This window comes from Ursus maritimus, unplaced genomic scaffold (assembly GCF_017311325.1).
Source record: "Ursus maritimus isolate PB19 unplaced genomic scaffold, ASM1731132v1 scaffold_10, whole genome shotgun sequence".
Classification (NCBI taxonomy): domain Eukaryota; kingdom Metazoa; phylum Chordata; class Mammalia; order Carnivora; family Ursidae; genus Ursus; species Ursus maritimus.
This window is the reverse complement of record NW_024423344.1, coordinates 52597066-52609625: the sequence shown is the minus strand read 5'-3', so window position 1 is coordinate 52609625 and position 12560 is coordinate 52597066.

Genomic DNA, 12560 nt, shown 5'->3' with positions numbered 1-12560 from the left:
TGTAGTGCATAACTTGTTCCAGAAGAGAGGAAAAAAGAAATCATTTTGAGGGGGCTGGAGAAATGAGAATAGAAGCTCCACTGAAGTTTAAAGGGACTGGTGACTGAAGAAAGCAGACAGTAACTGGTTTAGCTGTGGTCAACAGGAGCACATGATTCACTGCAAGAGGCCATTTTACTCTTCAGGGCCAGGAATGAAGAACAGAGATGTCCCCTGTGTGGGATTATCGGGGTGTACCTCTTAGGTAGAGATGCAGCTGTTAGTCTAGAGTGAGGCCCGACAGAAGGTACTCACTGACGTGGAGCTTGAGACCTTGGGTTCATAACTGGTGCCAGTCATGAAGGATCTATGGAAGGGCGGGGGGGAGATCTTGTTTCTGAATGCTGATGTCAGAGTTAGAACAAAATTGATCAGGGAAACTGAAGATTTTTTCTCCCATAGGAAAAGAATAGGGTTCAAAATGCAGGCTAGAACTCATGTAAAGTCCACATGAACAGCCTTTAAATTGAGTAATGGGGGCAAAATGGAAGTCTGATGTAGCTTCGATTATAGTTAACCATAATCTTATTGATATGACTTGTAGGATGGCAGGGAATGTACTAACCTGGAGAGGAAGGCCCCAAGGTTGAATCAGGTTTGTGACTGTCTCTGGCCACCTTCAGTATGGAAGTAACTACCTCAGGCTGATCTCAAGACAGCTGAAGACATTCAAACTATGACTCCCCTGGGGCTCAATGGTAGCAACATTTATTATCAGAAGAACCCCACCCCACTGGTGGAGGAGGGACAGAAGTTAAAATTGAACTAAAGAACCAGACAACATGGAAAGAAACATAGCAAAATTTGGTAATAATCTTGATTTTTAATATGCATACTAGATACCTTAGTAAATGGAGTTAGTTAACCACCAAGAGATACTTCTTTACAAGTTTATGCCCTAGAGAAAAACAGAAGACATAGATCAGAGATTATAAATCTGCTATGTATGCTGAAGATGGAGAGCCAACATATTCTTCTGGCCTATTTTAAAAAATCAGAAAATGTGTTTTCATGTAAAAAAAAAATAATATCTGCTTCTTTTTTAAAAAATTAGGGCGTTGCCACAGGGCTACAATGGGCTGGACGAAGTAGAATTCTTTTGTCAGGATTCACCATGGACCTCTCTGTCCAGCCCTGTCTGGACCCTGTAGAAATTTCAGTTTATTCCATGCCCTCCGCACCTTGACAGCTGTTTATAATCAAGTAGGCTTGTTCTAGAGTAGAATAAGAAAAATGAAAACAGTGACCTAAACTGGGAAGGCATAGTCTGTTTCAATTCATGGATCTACTCAACACATAATAATTAAATAACTAGTATAGCCACCAGCTACTCTGCTAAGTCCTAGGGAGACAGACCTGAATAAGTTGCAGTCATTGTTCTCCTGGGGCTTACAATCTAAAGGGAAAGACAGACATCATGTAAATAATAAGTGTGTATGATATGATATGATATGATATGATATGATATGATGGGTAGTAGTATGCTGGAGAAATGCTGAATGTTAGGGACTCTGAATCTGCTCACCCAACCTGATGGGGCATCATGGAAGGTTCCTGAATAAATGTAAGTTGAGTCTCTAGGTCTCCCCAGGATTGCCTAGGGTCAGCCCTGGGATGTGACTTAGGGCTTATAGTTAATCACAGATGGTTTTTAAAATGATTCATGCTATTAAAGTGCTGTATACAAGGGAAAATGTGTTGAAGAAGTAGAAGAACTACTTCTCTTTCAAAGTTTTGGTGTTTTGGTCCTATTTCAGTAATGCTGCAAACAACTCACCATCTTTACACCCAAGGACAATGACTGTGTTGGGCAAAGCATAGTGGTTATAAAATTAATATCTTTCCATTAAAAAGTATAAATTGAAAAAGATTCTAATGGCTAACACAGTTATCTAACAAGTTAGAAAAAGACAAAGAAGAACTTTATTTTTGTTAGAATGACAAAAACACACGGGTAGCAATAATGGTATTGATTGAAACCAATCTTGGAAAGAAATGCAGTCTGGAAAAGGAAAGGCAATGTTATTTGATCTTTATTATATCCATCAAAGGCTTCTGTAATTCACAGTTTGACAGCATTTTGTGAGTAGCACTGACCATTTCACAAAGGTGTAATTTACCTTAAGAAGAAAACAACAATTAACAAGGTGCCTCATATAAAGATAACTGTGAACTGAAAGAAACGAAACAGAACAATGAAATCCTAAAAGATTGATTTTTAAAAATCAAAATGTCAGTTTACAAATGGAAACTTGCTTAATACTGGCTTTTTTGCTCCTTTGGGGAAAAGCATAGTATTTAAGTATATGGACATGTGTGCACACAGCAGATCAAGTATGAACAATGTACATTCTGCAATGAAACCCCTCTAGATCATTTTGCATGGTTTTGCATAGTCATGGTTAGATCAGGAGTTTAATTCCTGGTATAGCTGTTTACTATGCTTCTTATAGACAAAGCTATTCATACCAACAAGAGTCTTGCTATGGTTGAGAGAATCAACTCTACAAAATGTGGATTAGAACACTTTAAAATTTCAGATTTTATTAAAAAAAGATTGAAAACCTAGAGATTTCTTGACCTGGAATGAGATATGGCTTTATAGTATCAAAGCAATTATTGTTCACAGATCATTCATTCAACTTGTGGTTACTCCGATCATCTGTTTTCCTTCTTCCTCTACTAAGCAGCCTCATTACAAGTACAACATTCCTTTGAAATGTTGTTTTATTCAAAAACTAATTTAAAATTTGAAGCTATGCCATTATATAATGTGTTTATTTGGAAATTAAAAAGTAATGTTGGAATTACTTGATTCTTCTTCCTTAACAGTAAAATGAGTGGATGCTCTTGACCCATTTTACCCTTTTGGCAGTTCAGCAAAGCCCAGAGTCTTCTTCTCAGAACAATGTGTGTAAAGCACTTAGCATAGGGTTGAAGACATTATTCAATAAATTCTAGCAGTTCACTAATTTAATAAAGTATGTAATTTTAATAAATCTGATTAGTAGTTCATTTCAAATGACAGTATAATCATACTAATTTCTTTTTTTCCCTGTTTCTACGCTTCATCTCAATAAATATTTAGCAAGGATTCTACTCACATTTACAGAGTGTAAAAAAGATGCAATCAATTTTAATAAAGAGACATCTACATTATGTACCATTTGTTACAACACTTCTAGTAGAATTATTTGAGACAAATTTCAATTACACTTGAAAGCTAAGCATAATCCAGTTCAGAAAGATGCTTCCAAATGACCCTTGCTCTTTATTTCAATCAGTTACAGTTAAAATAATTCTATTTCCTCATGCTGACAACCATCCTGAAGGGAGTTTAGAACCACCAGTTGTGCAAGAGGTGAGTTGTAGTTTAAATGAACCATTCATACAATAATTCAAAGAAATCCAATATTTATAGTTTTCTATCACTTTGACTTTCATATGTTTTTAGTGCCTGCATACCTATCTATCAATCTATTTCATCTATCACCTATCTACCTCCTTCCTGGGATTGAGTTGGCCATGCTCAACATATTTATCCAACAGGGAATACACAGATTTGTGAAATGGTGCTTTTTATTCTGGGCCACCTTGCAGGGGAAGCTTCAATGAAATAGAGGAAGGGTCTGCTTAAAGAAGCATAATGATGCCTCACCAGCCGCAGTGGCAATATTACGAGGGGAAGAGAAGAATTTATTTTTCAGCTGAAACTCTGAGGAAAAATTTTAGGTAGAAAGTACAAGGTATAATTTTGTGGTTTGGAATTCCGCCAGGGCCCTGGAATTCATACCTCTTCACTTTCAAGATGTGTCACAGACCCTTTAATTACTTGAAGTGGATCAGGACCTCTGTTTGCTGTCTATCCCATCAAAAAGACAACACATTTTGTTACACATTTACCTGATGCCCCTCTGAACTGTAAATTTTGCTAAGCAACATGCAGAAATCATCTTAATCTCTCCTACTGAAATATATATATATATTTTCAAATCCTGATTTACATGATGGCAAGGTGGGAGCCATTCTTTTGTGGGAGAATGAGCACAGATGCCCACGGGGTTCACAGGCAAAGGCTTCAGACCACTATCTACCAGGAATTAGACTGCCTGGGCTTATTGTTGACTTACTTGTCTACTTACTAGCTACCGACTTTTGCATATATTAGTTAACCTTAATTTGAGCTTCAGTTTCCTCATCTATAAAATAATCAACATCCATATTTTTTATATTATATAAGTGACATAGTGTTCAAAAAGCTGTCAACCTCATAGATGGAATATAGCAAACAGTCCAATAATGTATGTATCATGATTCTTATTTCCAGGGCCTTCTCTAGGTCTGAAATCTGATACGTAGGCTCTATCCTGTGGAGAAGTGGTAGAAGCCCAGTTAAGAAATAAAAATTACAATCTGACTGAAGAGCTCTGTACATCAGACTAAAAAGTTTAGATTATTGTCCTATAGGCAAAGGGGAGGTAACCACTGGAAAGTTCTAATCAGGGGAATGATGGGATGACATTTGTGCCTTAGAAACAGAGCTCTGGTTGCAGGGTGGAGGAGGCTTTGGGAGCAGAGAGGCTGGAGACAGTCCCAAATATATTGTAAACTCATCTGTCTCCTCAAAGAGAGCATGAACCTAACTTAATATCAGTTATTGAATTGTCCTACAATGCTGTAATGCCCTCATCGTCCTTTGAGAGACATAATCGATTTTTTTTGTCTTTACATAAAATGACCCCAAAGTTCTATTCATTTTTTTTCTGCATCCCTTCCCCCAGACCAGGGTGTTTTAGCGGTCTGGTGCCACATTTCAACATGCTTATTTGTTATACTATTTCTACTTCTTATTTTTTTACTTCTAAGTTGTGAGCATTCAGATAGCCAAACATCTTAGGATGATGTCTAAAAGAATAGTTGCTTGGCTAATAGAAATAGGGTTTCAGTACAGAAGTATTTTTACTTACCAACATTCAATGTGCAAATATTTATAGATATAAAACAAAAGAAGCTACAGATGAAAGCAAAAGTTTTGCACCTCCGACCATCACCAAGAGTGTGTATATAGTCACTTGAATGCTCTCACTGGGATGTGGGAAAAATGGAACTATGTCACTCACATTTCCCTAAGTTGATGCCCTGCTCTGAAGCCGAGGAACTAGGGATCAGGTCTTTACCTTGCTTCTGAGCCACATATTTTTCCATTTTAAACCACTCTCTTTCTATCAATGGCTTAAGCAGAGCAGAAACAGATAAAAGAAGTTTTTCACACCCATCACTACTCTACGGCACACCACCATTGATTTCCTGGAAAGATGCATGATATGGTGTTAGCATTGACACATGATCACATAAAACTTTGGAAAAATCAGATCATTGATTTAGCTGTCCTAATGTGAACTGCATGAATTATAGGGAAAGAAATCAGGGCTAATAAGTCGAGTACAGGGAATATAGACTAGAAATGGAAGTTGTCTGGCCCAATATGAAGTTCAGACACTGAGAGTCAAGGTGTAACTCCAGGGTTGAGATGTAAAGTTCGGATGTTTGATTAAGGTCATGGGACAGGAAAAGAAAGACAAGCACAATAGGGACAAAGGGAAATCTCTGGTTTGGTCAGACACAAGGGAGGCAGACAGTCAAGAAACAGAGGACACAAATGCTGGTGGCCTGAAATCCAACAGAACAGTAGGAACCTAGAGAAAATAGAGGACTGAAACAGAAAGAAAACACACTTTGGAGAACAAATGTGGGGTGCCAGAACCTAGATCATCCTAAGTCAGGCCAGTTTCTGTCTCATCCCCATAGTCTCACTATGCTTTTTTGCTGTGGAAGGAATCAGTAAGAGTAGGACCCTCCTGGACTCTTTTTGTGTTGCTGCTACATCTTCTGTGGAAATTGACAGTGGGAGGTAGGAGTGGCAGCTCTGTCTGGCACTAGCCTTGATGCTGAGGAGATGGGCTGTGGAGAGTGAATGTATGGGGGGACGTCCATTAGAATGACCAGGGGGAGATGGCCCTGGAGGGCAACGAGAGGTCCCCAGCACTCGGGAGAGATGCTAGAAGTTTTCCAAAGAAGGATGCAAGAGCACCAAAGGCAAATTACACTTCTTTACAATTTTGCCAAAGATCTATCCTTAGTTCTAGAACTATGAACTGGCTTATTAAGCCTTTCATTTTTAAAATCTCTAATAAAGGAGTATACTTCCAGGCCCCACAGATATTCTCGAAAGATACCTTTTTAAAAGTCTCAGTGATGAATGTGTGTCATCAGTAATAAAGGCAGTGCTATATTCTGGGAAAGCCTAGGCTTGGAAATGGCTATTTGACATTTTCAACAGTCTTGTATAGTTTCTTACAAGTCAAGCATCAATAATGCAATAATGGTGCTTTAGAATAACTCTAAAATCTGTTACCATTAAAAGTAGTTCTCTGTCTTGAATAGATGTCTAATTTTGAAAGGAAATGGCTTTACTTTCAAATATGAGACAGCTGTAAAAAATTATATGTATGTACACATTTATGTACAGTACAGATTTTTCAAAAAGAATATATATAAAATAATTCATCCATATAATTTATCTGATTATTTGTAGGTTGGGAGTCTATTATATTCAATGTAACCAGCATATCTAGTTATAGAAATACGCTTCTAAATATGAGAAACAAAGATGAATAACAGTGCTTAATTCTTCCATTGAAACAATTTCAGTACAATTTAATGGAACCCATGCCTAATATTTCAAAGAAGAGTCATCCTGCTGGCAAAACAATCTCATACGTAACCAACCTTCCTTCTTTTCTTTTCCTTTTCTTTTCTTTCTTTTCTTTTCTTCCCTTTCTCTTTCCCTTTCTTTCTTTCTCCATCAGAAATGCTATTATGCAGCACAGAACCAATGAAGAACAAATAACTAAAAACCATACATTCAATTTCTTAGATGGTCAATATGGTGTAAGGTGCTGTGACTGATGTAGATACAAGTTTGGCCTAGACACAAACCTCACTGTCATTATTTATTGGCTAGTGTGGAATCAGACAGGAGAGAGGACATTTCAATAAGACACGAGGAGGACTGAGAGACATGTTTGCCATGGGAAAACATAGGAGAGTCACAGGATCCATGCTTGGTGGTGAGGAAGACTTCCATTGGAAGTGGTATCTAAGTGGAGACCTTTGAATGAATATAAGTCACTACCATTTGTTGGTACAGGGGACAGAAAAAAAGGAGAAAAAGTGTTCTAGGCAGAGGAAATATGTATAAAAACTCAGAAGCAAGAAAGACTATGAAAGAATTGCAGAGTTGAGGCTTTGCATGTAGGTGTGGAGGGCTGCCTGTGGTGCAATGGTGAGGGATAAGGTGGAGGGGTTTTATAATATATGCTATGGACTTTATAGAGGAGTTTTGACTTTAAGAAAGGTGAAAAATAGAAATGCTCATGAATATGTATATTTAATTATGTCCAGATTATCTAAATATCTGGGATGCCTCATAACATCTGTTTTTAAGCCCATTTGTGAACATCAAGACTAGTTTAGCAGCATAAGGAAGCATCCAGTTCATAGACAAAGAGCTGTATAAACCACAGATTTGTTTTTGTTTTTTCCTACCAATGACTAAAATAATGTTATAATACTCAAATGCAGACTCAACAGACTTGAGAAATATTTTGGAGTCATAATGTAATATACTACATGCCAAGCACTGAGCGGAGTACTTTGTATGCCTTATCTCATTCAGTCCTCACAGCAGTTGCATGATAAAGTTACTATTAGCCCTTTTTTAAAGACGAGCAATCTGAGGCTGAGAGGGGTTAAGCAACATGCACAAGGTCGCACAGAGAGAGTGGTGGAGCCCAGGTAGACTGCCTCCAGGGCCCAAGCTCTCAGCCACATCCCAGATCCCCAGTCACATTTTCAGCTGAATGACACAAATGATATGGAAATAAGACTACGTTCAGAGCCAAGAGACAGTGTCTCATTCTGGTTGTGTTCTTCAAAGTCAAAACAAGATAAAATAAAAGTTGTAAATCATTTTAAGGAACCAGAAAATGTGTAGACAAGAAACAATATCAAAACCATTCACAGCCACTGATCCAGGGATGTTATGTTAACATTGCAAAGTTTTTTGAATGACTGCTCTGCATGGACAGCTAGACTTGGTTTTACATAAACCACCTCATTGGATCCTAACAGGAGGAGGTTACTTTTATCCTTACTTTATATAGAGTAGGACATAGGCTTAGGGTGAACAAATAATTGATTCAAAATTATACAATCAGTGATTACGTGATTAAACCCAGAAGTTATCATTTGTTCTATTTCCCTGCAAACTCATTCTTGTGATCAATTTGCTGTATTGACTCATTTCCCAAGATATCTTTTCAAATATTTATTTCTAGGCCTAATGTCTATACATAAATGCACATTTTAAAAATAGAGAATACTGGGGGCGCCTGGGTGGCACAGCGGTTAAGCGTCTGCCTTCGGCTCAGGGCATGATCCCGGCGTTATGGTATCTAGCCCCACATCAGGCTCCTCCGCTCTGAGCCTGCTTCTTCCTCTCCCACTCCCCCTGCTTGTGTTCCCTCTCTCGCTGGCTGTCTCTATCTCTGTCGAATAAATAAATAAAATCTTTTAAAAAAAAGAGAGAATACTGGAGAAATAATTTTATGATAACATACTGAAACTTTCCACATCAATGTATATGCATTTGTCACAAATATTTTTCTATGAACCATTTTTCATGGCTATATAGTACTCCAATAAATGGATTGTCATGATTTGTAGACTACCTTAAGTTTAAATATTCATGTTGAACCAAAAAACAAACAACCTGATTAAAAAATGGACAGAGGACCTGAATAAAGATTTTTCAACAGAAGACATACAGATGGCCAAGAGGCACATGAAAAGATACTCAATATCACTCATCATCAAGGAAATGCAAATCAAAACCACAATGAGGTATTACTTTACACTCTGCTGGAATGGCTAAAATGGAAAAGATAAATAAGTGTTGGCAAGGATGTGGAGAAAAAGAAACACTGTGCCCTACTTTCTTCTTAAGATTTTATTTATTTATTTGTCAGAGAGAGAAAGGGAGAGAGCACAAGCAGAGGGAGTGGCAGGCAGAGGGAGAAGCAGGCTCCCCACTGAGCAAAGCGCCCAGTGAGGGACTCGATCCCAGGACCCTGGGATCATGACCTGATCTGGATGCATAACTGACTGAGCCATCTAGGCATCCCCCCTTGTGCACTACTGGTGGGAATGTAAATTGCTGCAGCCATTGTGGAAAAGAGCGTGGAGTTTCCTCAAAAAATTAAAAATAGAACTACCCTATGATTCACTAATTCCACCACTGGATATCTACCCAAAGAAAATAAAAACACTAACTGGAAAAGATATATGCACCTCTATGTTTATTGCAGCATTATTTAAAACATCCAAGAAATGGAAGCAACCTAAGTGTCTATCAATAGACAAATAGATAAGAAAGTTGTGGCTTGTGCACGCGCGCGCACACAGACACACACACACACACACACACACATTACACAGCTATAAAAAAGGATAAGATCTAGCTATTTGGAACAAAATGGATGGACCCAGAGGATTTTATGCTTAGTGAAATAAGTCAGACTGAGAAAGACAAACACCATATGATTTCACTCATGTGTGGAATCGAAAACACAAAACAAATGAATAGGCAAACAAAAAGCAGAATCAGACCTATAAATACAGAGAACTGATGGTTGCCACAGTGAAGGGGGTGGGGAAGGGGAACTGGAGAAACAGGCTTCCAGTTATGGGACGAATAAGACACAGAAATAAAATGTACAGCATAGAGAACATAGTCGATGATGTTATAATAGCATTGTATGGTGAAAGATCTAACTATACTTGTGGTGAGCATAGCAGACTATATAGAGAAGTTTAATCACTATGTTGTACATCTGAAACTAATGTAACATTGGGTGTTGACTATACTCAAAAATTTTAAAAAATTACAAAAAAGGAAACAAAAATATTTATGTTGATTCCAAATTTTTACCATTTACTTTTATACAAAATTCTTATTCTATTCCCTCTTAAATAAGGATAATAGTATTTTTCTATCCATCATAGGGTTAGTATGAGGACAGAATCAAATAATAGGGGCGCCTGGGTGGCTCAGTCAGTTATGTGTCTGCCTATGGCTCAGGTCATGATCCCGGAGTCCCAGGAACGAGTCCTATATTGGGCTCCCTGCTCAGCGGGGAATCTGCTTCTCTCTCTGCTTCTCACCCCATTGATGCTCTCTCTCTCTCTCTCTCTTTCTCTCTCTCTCTCAAATGGATAAATAGAATCTTTAAAAAACGAGAATCAAATAATACTTAAGAGTAATTCCAATCAGGGAAAGCAAAGGACTATTGTGATTTCTCCTTTCAGGAAGGAGATATACCTAGGCAGTAGGAAAATGAAATGGTCATTTTGTGCACACAAATGAAATAATGACACTGTGAAAATTCTCTGCTGTTCTACTCCATTAACTGTGAGTTCTATGCTTTACTATCCAAAAACAAAAATATGTAAGAAATTGTCATTTTGTTTAAAAATGAAACAGTCAGATTGCCAAAAATGCTGGCTAATTACATAGTTGGTTTACAAAAAAGAATAATAATAAAATAAAGGGATAACCACAGATTGTGAAATTGTAGCTATGCTGTCCCAGGGCTGCTTGGCAGGGAGAATGGGAATAAAAGAGAAGAGTTAAACCTTTTTTGTACAAATAACAATGCATCAGTAAATGGTTCTATAAATACTTTGCTTAGACTTACACCTTAGCAGCAACATAAATTATATAAGCAAAGCTAAATACCTACTTCTGTCTTCTTTAAAAATCTGACTCAAGTATACAAATTATTGATCAACATAGACGGGTGATTAGGGATTTCTCATTAGTAGATTCAGAGGGACATGATCACGTTTGTCTATATAGTAACTGGCAGGACAGCCCCAACCCCTTTTGAACTGGTACATTACTGCCGTGTTTGCTCTTGCAACACACTGAAACCTCCAGCATCCCCCTCCCCTCATCTTTCCACACCTTGTCTGTCAAACAGACAAGCCCTCTTGGACTCTCTAACTCTCAATGGCATCTCCATCTTCATTGCCTTGCAACGTAAAGTGTGCATAGAAGTGCCCCTCAAATAGTGATTCAGGTTTAGAATCATAGATTTTACATCTGGAAAGGGCATCAGGATTGACTGTTTCTCTGAGCATGTCAAGTGTTATACAGATCATTTCCATTTTACCACTAGGCACAGGGAGAATTGAAGAATTAAATGACTTGTCCAGAGTCTCCCAGGTAGGAGACCGGAAACTGAGTTTTCTGATCCCTTGGGTAATAAAATATCAAAACTGATGAAGGTTTAAAAAATATATTTTGAAGAAAAGGATAAAAATGTATCTGTCTTTTCACATAACTCTGCTTTGAGGATATTTTAAGTGAGCACAGCACTGTTATTACTACTTTACACGTAGGAAAATATGTTCTGCCACCAAGTCTACACTGTTTTCCAGATTTATAAATTAACAAACCTGATGAGATGCATCTGTTTTCAGATAGAGACAACCTAAGAAAAATGAATCACAAAGTACTTTCTAGATGCATGCAAGTGTCCCTAAAGAAAATGCTAATAAGCAATGGGAAGACCAAACCCAGGTGCCTGAGGATGGAACACAGGGAGCTAAGTCATTCACATGAAAGGGAATCAGCCTTCAGTCTGGGGCTGCTGGGTCATGAGAAATTAAAAACAAAGACAGAAGATAATCAGAGGAGTAAGAAAGAAGAAAAATGAAATGTGAGAAAGGCCACAAGAAAAAAAAAATGTGCGTATATATAAAAACAAGAGAAAGCAAGAAGACTAGAGCTCACCACAACAAACAAAAGGCAGAAGAGGAAATGGTATCAATTTTTAAAGTTCACATAAGAAAACATACCTACTTTTAATCAGATCCTCTCCATTTTCCCTCACAGCAATGTTCCATTTGGCTGGGCAGCTCGCTAACCGGTTGCACATGCCACCTCCTCTGTAACTTTCCTCAAATTATCCCTGGTTTGAATATCTTTTGGAAACTTTCAGTAAATGAAAACATTGTTTTTCCTCCTTTTGAGTAACTTCTCCCGTAACTTTACAATGTAAGGATTTTTTAAACTCTTTTTAATTGCAAATAAATAGCTTCTATGATGCATAAATATTTTATAGCCATTAAATTTTTTCAGTAGGGATTGTCGGCTGCTCACTGTGTGCCAGACCGTGTTTTAGGCACTGCATTCTTGCTGGCTTTCAGTCAAGTGGCTCTAAACACCTTTACATAAACTCAAGCAGCATTCACTTTTGAAAAAGCATATAATAGTTTTAGATCTGCAGAAAAGTTGAAAGGATAGAGCAGAGTTCCCATATATCTTTCACTCAGTTTCCCCATTGTTAATATCTGACATTGCTATGTATATTTGCTACAACTAAGGATCCGATATT